The sequence below is a fragment of the Podarcis vaucheri genome, assembly GCF_965113315.1.
Source record: "Podarcis vaucheri genome assembly, chromosome: 15".
Classification (NCBI taxonomy): Eukaryota; Metazoa; Chordata; class Lepidosauria; order Squamata; family Lacertidae; genus Podarcis; species Podarcis vaucheri.
This window is the reverse complement of record NC_138753.1, coordinates 40,696,768-40,709,687: the sequence shown is the minus strand read 5'-3', so window position 1 is coordinate 40,709,687 and position 12,920 is coordinate 40,696,768.

The window sequence follows — 12,920 nt, the reverse complement described above, 5'->3', positions numbered from 1 at the left end:
GTGGCACTCATCTCGCTTTATTGGCCGAGGGAGCCGGCGTACAGCTTCTGGGTCATGTGGCCTGCATGACTAAGCCACTTCTGGTGAACCAGAGCAGTGCACGAGAACGCCTTTCACCTTCCCGCCAGAGCGGTACCTATTTATCTACTTGCACTCTGACGTGCTTTCGAACTGCTAGGTTGGCAGGAGCAGGGACCGAGCAACGGGAGCTCACCCCGTCGCGGGGATTCGAACCGCCGACCTTCTGATCGGCAAGTCCTAGGCTCTGTCGTTTAACCCACAGCACCACCCATGTCCCATGTTTGGTCCTTAGTTTGAGGTTTATAGCTTTCCTCTTTTTCTTCCTACTGGAAGCATCTGTATTGATGGCAGGTAATCTAATGTATTTTGTGGTGAAGTTAAAGGGTAAGTTGTTTTTCTTTTCAAAAATTAAGTAGTAGATACTCTGTAACTCGTTATTTTGTAGACCACAATCAATTGTCTTATCTCTGTACAGCAAATAACGATTCAAAAAAATACTCCATCCAAATGTTCTCTCTAGGAGGTTATTTTTGTGGGAGACTGCAATTAGAACTGTGATAAACAATTTGAGAACTGAAAGGTTGAACACATTATCCTCGTAGCATGTTTTGTTTTCAGGGTTGTTTCCACACACCCTTTCTTTCTGAAGCCTAGAATAAGAATAGTTGGATGGGTTAAGTTCAAAACTCCACAAAAATGGGATTGACTCTGTGCCATACTTTCCCTGCAGTATCTAAAGCGCTGTGCCTGAGGTGGTTCAGGAAAAAGAAAAAGCAGCAGTGTTTTGTTTTGTTTTTACAAAGGTGACTCTAACAAATCTACACCTTCCCAAAATACAGCCATCCTTCAAAATTTGCACTTATCTGAATTTTGTGATGGAGTTCTCCCAACAGGCCAATATTTTAAAAATGCATATACAGTCATACCTTGGTTTTTGAACAGCTTAGTTCTTGAACATTTTGGCTCCCAAACGCAGCAAACCAGTGACTGTTCCAGTTTGCAAACTATTTTTGGAAGCCAAACGTCTGACGGGGCTTCCACAGCTTCCGATTGGCTGCAGCCAATCGGAAGCTGAGCTTTGGTTTCTGAACATTTTGGAAGTCGAACAGACTTCCAGAACGGATTCCGTTCAACTTCTAAGGTACAATTATTTTCCTAGTGAAAATAACATACAAAAAGGCAACATATTGGGAGAAATCAGTTGCAAAAAGTGTGCATTAATCAAAACTCCTTTAAAAATGTGTTTATTAAGAGAAATTCACACTAAAGTGCTGAATAATTTTCATGAGGATTTTGAAAACCAAAATCTGCAAATAGCTTCGAATTAAGAGAACTTATTTTAAGATTGGAAAAATAAGAAACAGAGAACTGAAATTTGTTGATTCTTTCATCTGTACAATAAGATTGTTTCCTTTTTAAAAAATACAGTGGATAAAATCAATTAAAATTAATCATAAACAATAAAGGTTACTTAAAATGCCTACTGAAATAAAACTATAGGTTAGGTTTACTGGCTAGAGATTTTAGCATATACTTTAATGATCTTGCCATATAGATTTTAGTAACCCATTAACATCCATCAAGTACTTTAATTTGCTTTTATTGCCTTGTTGCCATCATGGAAACAATCTGATTTATTCACTTCTAAGTTGGTGTTTCTCAGACTTTTTGAACTCAGGCTCTCCTCTTTCTAAGAGGGAGAATGGGCAGCTGTATCTGCAGCAATGAAGAGGTGAACAAGCAGAGCACCTTAGTCCTTGCTTCTTCGCTCACAAAAAAGTCCCTGCACTACCTCTCAGTAAGGAGGGGGAGAAAATCAGTTTGCACTTAAAAGGAAACTTACCTAAATTGCACTCTGCAACACAATGCATGAACTGAAACACAGCCATCCTTCAAAATTCACCCCCCCCCCCAAATTTTGGGTTTCCAATTTTGCAGCCAAGTAGTATATAAAAATGCATATGCTAGAATATAGTGTGCATAATTGTGTTTATTAGTGAAATGGAATGCATAGATTGTTTGGAGGTTCTAGCAGGGGAGCGCAGCTATCGTATACCCTTGACCGAAGAACGGTACACTCCTTCTATCTGGGATGGTCGTCCTCTTCCACCGAGCGCGCAGCTTCGGGAGGGACGCACATGGAGCGGTGAGGGAGGAAGGGGACACCCGCCTAGCCAGCCAGATCAGCCGAATCAACCCTGGCGATCAATGGGGTGACAGATGTCGCAGCCAGATCGCCCTCACATCCGTGCACCTCATCAGCAGTTGCCCGTTTTTATTATCAGAAAGGTAATCAATTTATCCCTGCGGCCAATCAGATACTTCAAACAAAAGTGCAAGCCCAGATACTCTATGGAATCCCACTATGGGTCCAAGCATATAACAGTGATTTAAAAAAGATTCACTCCAGCTTTCTGAGACGTATTCTTGGACTCCCAGCTGTGATCAAATATGAAACAATGTGTGCAGAAATAGGCATACACACAATGGAATACTGGGCCTGGTCCACCTCAATAAAGTACTGGTTACGCTGCCATTTTCGCTGCTCTCCATCAAGCCTGCTCGCTGATTTGCTCGAAGACTCCTATAAATCAAGATGGTATCAGTACCTTGAAAAAAAGATTGAATCTTTAGGCATCGAGCTGGAGCCCCTGTACAACTCTAATGAGCAATACATTTTCCATAATATCCTAACTAGACTAAAGGATGTCGAGAGACAAAATATTATGGCAGCTGTAAACAAAATTTGCTCCCCCATATTCTATGATTTAAATATCTTAGATAGCAGAGCCAATTACGTCACTAAATTAATAATCCCAGCCCAACGTAGGGCTTTTATGCTGGCCCAGTTGAATGTTTTTCCCTCAGCATTTGTCTGGGGAAGATATCAAAACATCCCTAGAAACAAGAGATTCTGCAGATGTTCTATGAATGTCCCGGACACTGTAGAGCATATTCTCTTTCATTGCCCATTGTACAGTACGCTCCGTCAACGCGTGCTGTCCCCTCTTTTGGGTGGCCTGGAACCCCAGCAAGGTGAATGTGTGGGATTCTGCCTATCTGACGTTGACCAAAGGGTAACGGCGGGGGTAGCTGAGTTTTTGGTAGCAGCCCTCCAAGGAGCAGGTTAACAAGGAAAACCACTGACTCTATATGTATATATATATATATGTATGTAGCCTACCGCTGCTTTTTTATATATATTTCAAGTCACTTACATGTTATTTTCTCTTTTATGGTTTTATTTGTACAATGCCTAATAAAGGTTTGATTTCAAAAAAAAAAAAAAAGGAATGCATAGATGCATTATATTGGGGGGAAATTGCCTCGCCAAATATGCATACGGTCATACCTTGGTTGTCAAACGCCTTGTGACTCAAACGTTTTGGCTCCCGAACACCACAAACCTGGAAGTGAGTGTTCTGGTTTTCAAACCTTCTTTGGAACCCGAATGTCCAACGTGGCTTCCGCGGCTTCCGATTGAGTGCAGGAGTTGGAAGCCGCGCTTTGGTTTTCAAGCATTTTCAGAAGTCAAATGGACTTCCAGAATGGATTCCGTTTGAGAACCAAGGTATTAGGCAAAATTGCACTAAAATGTGTATATTAGAAGAAACATACGCTGAAATGCTGATTCTTTTTCATGATTATATATACAGAGAGAGAGAGTGAGAGAGAGAGAGGGATTGCAAACTGATGTGGAAATTTGGAGAACTGAGCTTAAGATAGAACTGAACTGATAAACTGAAATTGACAGATTCACCTATCGCTAAGTCCCAGCTAGTGATGCCATCTTCTAGCATACTATAAGCTGCAGGGGCCTCAAGGAGGGTATTCTGCTCCCCTCTACTTCCAATTTTCTAAAAAGAAATTCTAGTTAGCACTCAACATTCTGTGGCTGTTAAGTAAGCTCATACTTCTCTGGACTCTTTCTTTCTTTGTTTGTTTTGCCTTCTTCGGTTTGCTATTTTTTTAAAATAGGGTAGGGTTTTTGTACTTTTCTGAAACTGAGTTCCCCCAACATGCTGATGCATCCTTCTTGTTCCTTAGTGATCCCATTTCCCCTTCATTTCTATTCACACTCACCACCTGAGATCACTGTTGGATGAAATACAATGAATGCCCACAAACTCTTCATTACCAATGAGTAGTGTGGTTTTTCTTCTTTAAAATCTACTACAAAATCAATTTGATAGCAGTACTTTAAACCTCGCTTTTGAAGAAGAAGAAGAAGAAGAAGAAGAAGAAGAAGAAGAAGAAGAAGAAGAAGAAGTTTAGCACATAGGAATGTAGGACTACAACCCGTGACCCAGGAGTTCCACCTAGTGTACCATGCAGTGGCTGGACGGCTGGTGGAACAGCGGGTGGCTGGAAACCACCTGTGTTGAAACAGCTACATTGGCTGCCCATATGCTACTGGGACGGGACGCAGGTTTGCCGATCAGAAGGTTAGTGGTTCGAATCCCCACGACAGGGTGAGCTCCCGTTGCTCGGTCCCAGCTCCTGCCCACCTAGCAGTTCGAAAGCACGTCAAAGTGCAAGTAGATAAATAGGTACCGCTCCGGCAGGAAGGTAAATGGTGTTTCCGTGTGCTGTTCTGGTTCACCAGAAGTGGCTTCGTCATGCTGGCCACATGACCTGGAAGCTGTACGCCGGCTCCCTCGGCCAGTAAAGTGAGATGAGCGCTGCAACCCCAGAGTCGTCTGCGACTGGACTTAACAGTCAGGGGTCCCTTTACCTTTACCTTTATGCTACTGGGACAGGTTCAAGGCTCTTGCATGCAAAGCTTTGAACAACTTTGGTGCATACTATGTCAGAAAGGAGTTGAGCATTTAGTGCCACCCCCAGCCCTGCCCCCATATGTGGAATGCTCTTCCAGCAGAGATTTAGCTTTTAGGCAAATGCCTTGAAGACATTTTATGCCAACAGACCCATGGAGTTACTGGTATTTAAAAATATTCTTGAGTAGCCAGTCATTGTGATTCTTTTGTACTGTTTTAATGGGAAAGCTGTGTTTGAAAGTTGCTGTACACAGTCCTGATACATTGTGAGAGCGTGACAAATGAATACTTCTTCAGATAAATAAATAAATAGCCCTATTTTTGATGTTAGGTACAAAGGCAAAAAAGGCAAACATCAGAAGATCTTTCCAAAATTGTATTTGCAAGACTCGGTGCTCAGTTTGTCAACCATCCATGCAAACGGCCAACACACATATTCCCACATGTCTTGTAAGCTCTCTGAATTTGATTGCAAAGTTCTGTGGACATGATATGAGACCTGCTCACTTTTTCTTTCAGAGTCTACATGGATCTTTTGTCTTGATGTGTCTTTAGCTGTGTACAGGACTCCACGGGAAATATTCCACTTGAATGGAGGGGTAAAAATAATTACACGAGAACCATGTCTAAGTCTAGTCTACACTCCTTGTTTTGAGCGGCTGAAATTGTTCTCCACAGCCTGGCACTGAATTATTCACAACTAACCTTTACTCTTTCGCAGACTTCTCTTTCAGTTGTAATGGAGGTCTTCTGCAAGCATGTTGAAACCTGAGATTTTTGCAGCACTTTAATGATGGCAGGCTGTGTTTTGTATTTAAAAATGGCATCATATCTATTTATTTTGCCAAATGGTATAATTTTATTTAATTAGCAAATGAGAAGACACATAATAGAGTCCTTCTGTATACAGTAAGCCTGCAACTTATGCAAATTCAGCTTTAAGTATGTGGCAAATAAATAAATAAATGAAAAGGGGATTGAAAGGGGGCGAGGCTTTTGGAACAATAACTGGCAATCCACCTGCCATTGAACCCAATGTGATTTGACTATGCATGATTTGGGCTTTTGGTGTGATCCCCAGAACATGTAAGTTGCAGGCTTACTGTATGGTAGAGTTTTGGTTTGGGGAACATAACCAGAATAGAGATTGAAATTAAAGGGGAAAGCAATTTGTTTGAAAGCCAAAACTGGGACCATCAGTATGGCAACTTAGGGTGGTGTATGCTTGAAAAACCTAGATTCTTTCTCTGCGGCTTCATCCAATGGAATGTCAGTGCAACAAAGAGCCCAAAGTAAGAGGCTTATGGGAATAAACATCACAATGGCATGAATCACAGTAGAAAAGACCACATGTCAAATGTCATACAAACAAAATGTGAGATAATGGAATGCATCATTGGACTCGCTGTTGATTTATTAACAAAAGTCCAAGTTGATGAGCTTGGAAAATTTGCAGTGTGGAGGCAGGGTCACTAAATGGCCCACATGAAGGAAGATATATCTGTAGCCAAAATCAAAAACAAAATCTTTGGCAGTAATCATGGTTGGCAACAGCAGCCTTGTATGACCTTAGGCTATGCAGGTCTACGTCTTGCAAGCTGTTTTTCATGGATCACTCCAGTGTTTCAGCATCTTACAGTCAACATAAGAGTTAAGAAGCAGGCATAAGGCTGGTTCACAAATGCATGCACAGCAATGGATTATTCATCACTTGATTTGATGTGGGTAAATATGTGTTCTGAGTCAACTGGGAAATATTGTATTTTGAGTGGTGTGTGCTGACAGGAGAGACAGGAGTCACTGTGTTGGCTCCCCTTGCCTCCCCTCCCCTCAGATTGCTTAAGGCTCTCTTTCATCCACTGTTTGCAATCTGACCCAAGAATGCTACTAGACTACTTAGGACTTTTAGTATGAATTTCTCCTAATATACACATTTTTTGCAAAGCAATGTTCCCTGACACGATGCATTTTTTGATGTTATTTTCACTAATACATGCATTTCATGCACACTTTAGAAAAGTGAATTTTGAAGGATGGCTGTGTTTCAGTTTGGATATTGTTTCAAAAAGTGCAAATTAGGTAGACAAATTAAGAAGTGAATCAAATTTCTCTCCCACCCCCAGTGTACAGTATATTGAAAACAATATAAAGTCAATAAAACCGCAGATCATAGCGAGGTAGACTTATAGGCCTATAAGTTGCTAGATCCCCAAACAACTTTCTTCCTCGCCTCAAAAGTGGCACCATTTTGAATCTCCTCCGAACTCATATTGATATTGGCATGGAAGTCTTGGGCAGGACCACTGAGTGTGGGTCTACATCCATCCCCATGTATTCAGTGAACATGTGGAGGGAACAACTTGTCCCACCGACGTTATGGGCATCATTGAATACTAGCTACGATGGCTTTATCCTCCCTCCTCTGTCAGAGGCAGAGTTTCTGAAAACTAGTTTTTGGGCATCACAAGTGAGGAGTGCCTTGTTGCCATCATATTCTGTTTTGGGGCTTCCCATGAACTTCTGGCTGGCAGGGCTCCCCTTACATTCTCATGATAGCTAGAAGCTCATGGTGAAAGTCGGTACAGAAATGAAATGAATAAATAATATAAAATATTGGAACTGAAGAAGTTGTTAATTATTTGCTTCTGGTATTTGGTAATACTCTGACTTGCTGTGGTACTTCAGGCCACAGTTTCCTCAAGCCAGAATCACAGTAAAAATAAGTAATAATTTGAAACAGAATGGAACCTTTGAATTGAAATTGGTTATGGAAGAGCACAAAGGGGAGGTAGATTGAGTTGGGAATCAACAGAAATAAACCTTATTTTTTTAATGTATGAGTGTACAGTTATTAAAAAACATAACTGCTTCCATTGGATGGAAGGATCAGTTTATTTCACCTAAAAAAATTCCTTCCAGTAGCACCTTAAAGACCAACTAAGTTAGTTCTTGGTATGAGCTTTCGTGTGCATGCACACTTCTTCAGATACACTGAAACAGAAGTTGCCAGATCCTTCTATATAGTGAGAAGGTGGGGAGGGGTATTACTCAGAAGGGTGGTGGGAATGGGAGATTGGCAGATAGCTGAGATGAGCCTGTTGACGACTCTTAACGACTGTAATAGGTCTTACAGGAAAAGGCAAGGGGTGAGAAGGTGAGAAATGGCTTAGTCATGTATAATGAGATAAGAATCCAATGTCTTTGTTCAGACCAGGTCTCTCCATGGTTTTAAGTTTGGTAATGAGTTGCAATTCAGCAGCTTCTCTTTCCAGTCTATTTCTGAAATTTCACCTAGTTCATCATCTGCATTTCATGAATCTGTGTCTCTTTTCCTGTTTGTAATGACCGAATTACAATGAAGGCAAAATATCAGGAATGATGCATACAGACATTCATCTGTAGGATGGGATTGCTACCTAGAATGCAGTAGTCTTAATGTTTTATTGATCCCAAAGCTTTGCCAGGCTTATCATCTTGGACTGATAAATCTTTACAAGCCCTTCTCCTCTTGGTGATATCCTCAGCACTTTAAACTATCATTACTTATGCATACTATCCAGTCTGCCACAAACAGGAAGAGAAGAGGAATATATTCAGAGTGAACAGACTGACATTAATGAATCCAAGTTAACTTGGGTCACACCCATGAACTTCAAGGGGTCTAACTCCAAATAGGACGGGCATTCAGGAACACCTAGAACTTGATAGTTCTGACCCAGTTGAACTTTGTGCACATTGGACTACCTCATGTACTCAACGCCTGCTTATGTACTGGGTTTTTTTTTTTTTAAAAAAAAAAAGCCCAACAAATTATATTCAGAATTCTACCACCCCCAAAAAACCCCTTATCTATATTTTGCGTATAAAAGATTCAAGTCCATGGCTGAACTATATTCCTGCATAATAATGTACATATTTTTTTACCATTGCATTCATTGCTGTATGTATTGGTTTATGTGTTGGTTGCTTTAGGAAACCTGGAGTGGTTTGTATGCATAATATTGCCTGTATAACAATGTATATATAGTATGCAGGGGTTGTTCATATTTTTGGAGAAACTGGGAGGGGGGGAAACCCATGCTTCTCATCAAGATTAAAAATTGAGACAGGATTACTTTTTTTAAAAAAAAAGCACATCATGAATATTTTTAGACAATTAAATCCCTGGACATTGGTGAAAATGAGAACAAACCTGGGCCACTCTTATTCTCAACAATGAATACCACTGCCCATTCCTTTTATGCATTGCTGAGGCAGGCTTCTTCTCTGTCAACTCCAGGCTGTCCTCCGGGGTTTAAGAGCCAAAGCTGTGTTTGCTCTTTAGGTGAAAGACATATTTGAATAACATAATTGTTTGGGAATATGTTATCACTGCTCAAAATAAACTTCAGCAGCTGCTGTGCACCAAGAAATGGCAAGTGGGGAACTTCAAGGTGCCTTGGTGTTCATGTGTCTGCATTTATATGCTGGTGCTTTGCAGACAAGAAAGGAATGATCCCTCCCACCCCCAGCTCATAATAGCAGGCATTCCTGTTGGGGGGCAGTTAATATGGATGGGGGGCCTCCAGCATCAGTTAGGGGGTCATGGAACCAGGGGCCATTTAATGAAGCTGAACGGTGGAAGACTCTACAGACGCAACATAGTTACACAGTGGAATTCATTTCCACAGCACCGGTGTGGTGGTCACCTCTTTGATCAGCAGAATTGGCACTAACACAGTTGCCTTGTAATACCCTTTCTTCATTTGTAAAACTTGATCCTTTACTGTGGCAGTCCCTACACTTTGGAACTCCCTCCTATTGAATTCAAGCATGTGTCTTCACTGTCCTCTTTTCGGCACCTGCTAAAATGCTTCCTGTTTAGACAAGTCTAGCCAAGCTTAGATAGTTAAATCTTCTTTTAGTATTTTAACATTTGTTTTAATGCAAAGCTCCCTCTGGAGGTTGGGAACACTCATTCCTTGGAGGTTTTTAAAGCAGAGGATGGGTAGCCACCTGTCATGGATGCTTTAGTTGAAATTCCTGTGTTGCAGGAACTCTATGATTCTATGAAAGCAATTTTTCTTTTCTTCATTTTACCGTTTTAGCTTTTGTAACCACTTTGAGGTTTGGTTGTGTGTGTTTTTAACAATTCAGGGGTGTATAAATTTTTTGAAATACATAAATAAATAGCTCAATACTGTCTACACTGGGCATGGAGATCCTCAGTCCTGTTGATCCAATGTAGCCCCCAAACCTTTCTGCCTGGCCTTCCAGACTCTCCCCAGACTGAGCCCCCTGCTGGCCCTACTCCACACCCTCCATGAAATGTGTCCTTGCTCTCTGATACTGTCTCTTGTTTTCCTGGGTTGAGGACTGAAGATAGTAATTGAGTGTTACTCGACCTACTTTTGCCTCTGACCCCTGGCATGTGGCCTCCAAAGGTTGCTTAGATGGGAATGCAGCCCTTAGGCTGAAAAAGATTATTGACTGATCAGCTGTGGTCGACTGGTAGTGGCTCACCAACGATTCAGACCAGGTCTCCCTCAGATGCTGGGGTGATGCTGAGGACTGAATCCGGGCCCTTTTGCATGCACAGTATGTGCTCTGGCACTGAGCCATGACCTCATGTGAGAGAGTGCTACTGTGCCCATGTCTCGCTTGTGGAATTCCTCGCCGCTGTGGGAATAGAATGCTGAACTAGATGGGACATTGGTCTGTTCCACCAAGGCTCTTCTTACGTCTATTTGCTCTGTCTTTCAGGGATTTAACTTCTACAGCACAGTTCTATACATGTCTAAGAAATAACTCTTGTTGAGTGGAATGAGATTTACTCCCAGGCAAGCATGTATGCTTGAGTGGGGAGCTGCGCCCTGAGGAGTTACAATGTGTGCAGCTCACACTAGTAAAAATTTCAACAAGGTATTTCCAAAAATAGACACAGAACAGGAACAGTAGTTAGAAATGAAAAAATAGGGACTGACCCTGGTAAATGTGAACATTTTGAGTATGTGATTATGCATGTGGATCATATGCCATGCGCAATCCATGTTGATCTTCTCTGACTTCTTGGATTAATGATTATTTCTAAAGCTATTAGTACCATAGTTACAGCTCTGAATACACAGCAAAGAAAGAACTATCAATGTGCATTTATCTACCTGTCTGTTCATTTCAGATTGTGATTTGTTTAGTATGGTGTGTGTGTGTGTGTGTGTGTGTGTGTGTGTGAGAGAGAGAGAGAGAGAGAGAGAGAGAGAGAGATGCGTATATAGCAAAAATATAATACCATATAAATGTTGCCAACCAGGTGGCAGCCTATAAGCCTGTGCATTTTTTATCTATCTCAATGAAGAGAGATGTATGAAGCCGGATGCATGAAAAAAGATTTCCTGGAATTTTGCACCTTCTGGTGCCATGCTATTTATAGTGTGAGATGCAGCTTACCAGAGTCCATTAAGGAATGACAGGGGATTGTAGAAATTTGGCATGAAATTTTAATCTTGCACCCTTACTCCTATTCACTGGAGGAAGTGCCAATCATCTTTCAGCCAACACAGGCTTCCATTTCTGCTGCTTCTTTGAGGGGGGTGGGGGTGGGCAGTGTTTTCTCAGTTCCAGCAATTAGCCCGACGCTACCACCTTCCTTAGAGGGATGCGGGTGGCGCTGTGGGTAAAACCTCAGTGCTTAGGACTTGCTGATCGTAAGGTCGGCGGTTTGAATCCTCGCGGCGGGGTGAGCTCCCGTCGTTTGGTCCCAGCTCCTGCCCACCTAGCAGTTCGAAAGCACCCTTAAGTGCAAGTAGATAAATAGGTACCGCTTTATAGCGGGAAGGTAAACGGCGTTTCCATGTGCGGCACTGGTGCTGGCTCACCAGTGCAGCTTCGTCACGCTGGCCACGTGACCCGGAAATGTCCTCGGACGGCGCCAGCTCCCGGCCTCTTGAGTGAGATGAGCGCACAACCCTAGAGTCGGTCACGACTGGCCCGTATGGGCAGGGGTACCTTTACCTTTACCTTTTACCACTTTCCTTCTAAATTACAGCTCTTTTGCACATCCGATACACTACAGCGATTCTATGAGGGATGGGGGCACTGCTTTGTAATAGACACACACTTTGAACACCCCAGGCTTGATCCCTGATATTTAAAAAAATGTTTTCAGGTAGCAGTACTTGGAAATTGTCTGTGTGAGAATATGGAAATGCTCAAATCTGGCTTGCACTTGGCTGAATCTAGTGCACAGCCCTCCCAGACTGAGCCGTGTGAAAGCAGCTTCAAACCTTCATGTTCAAAGGTTGCGAGTGTTTTCCCTGTGGCAAGATATACATCTTACCTTACACCAAATGTGGGGAAACCCAGCCCCAGGACCCAAATGTGGCCCTCCTGATCTCTCTGTCTGGTCCCTGGGACTCTGCTCAGGCCACTCCTCTGCCCCAGTCATACTCCTTTCCCCCATGCAACATCCTTCACTGGCCATGCTTTGCACCTTCACTGAGTACTTTTGCCTGGCTGAAATAGGCCCTTGATCTCTTATCCTGCCTCTTGCTTGCCTAGATGGAGGATGGAGGATGGAGTGGTGTGAGTGTGAGTGTGTGCCTACTGTACAAAAGGAAAAAAATGCATTCATTTTGCTGTCCACTTTTAACTCTGGCTCCTCCCACCACTAGCCTGTGGCCCCCAGGAGGTTGCCCAGATTGCAGACCGAAAACAAACAAACAAAGCCAATTGCATGCCATAAATGTCAAAGAAAGACACCGCAGAACCCAACAATCCAAATGGGACTTAACTTGAGTTTTTGTTGCAGAGTCCTCCACAATCTCTTTACTTTGTTTCAAGGCAGCGAGAAGCTGTTGGGAGATTTCAACTAGAAATGGAATTTGTGACCAAGTTGCTAAGCAGCAATAAATATATTGTTGTCCTTCCTTTTGTGCTAAGCAGAGGTGCCCACTCTAAAATTACAGCAGCAGGCTGGGAATGAAGCATGAAATGAAAAATTCTTGCCCACTGCACAGAGAGAATACAGACAGTGCCCTGTCATTTATTATCCACTGAGATGTGCTGTGAGCTGGACACAGAGAAAGCGTCACACTTTGAATTCTCTTCCCTCCCATTCATTCCTTCTGTGCATTTGTTCTCCTG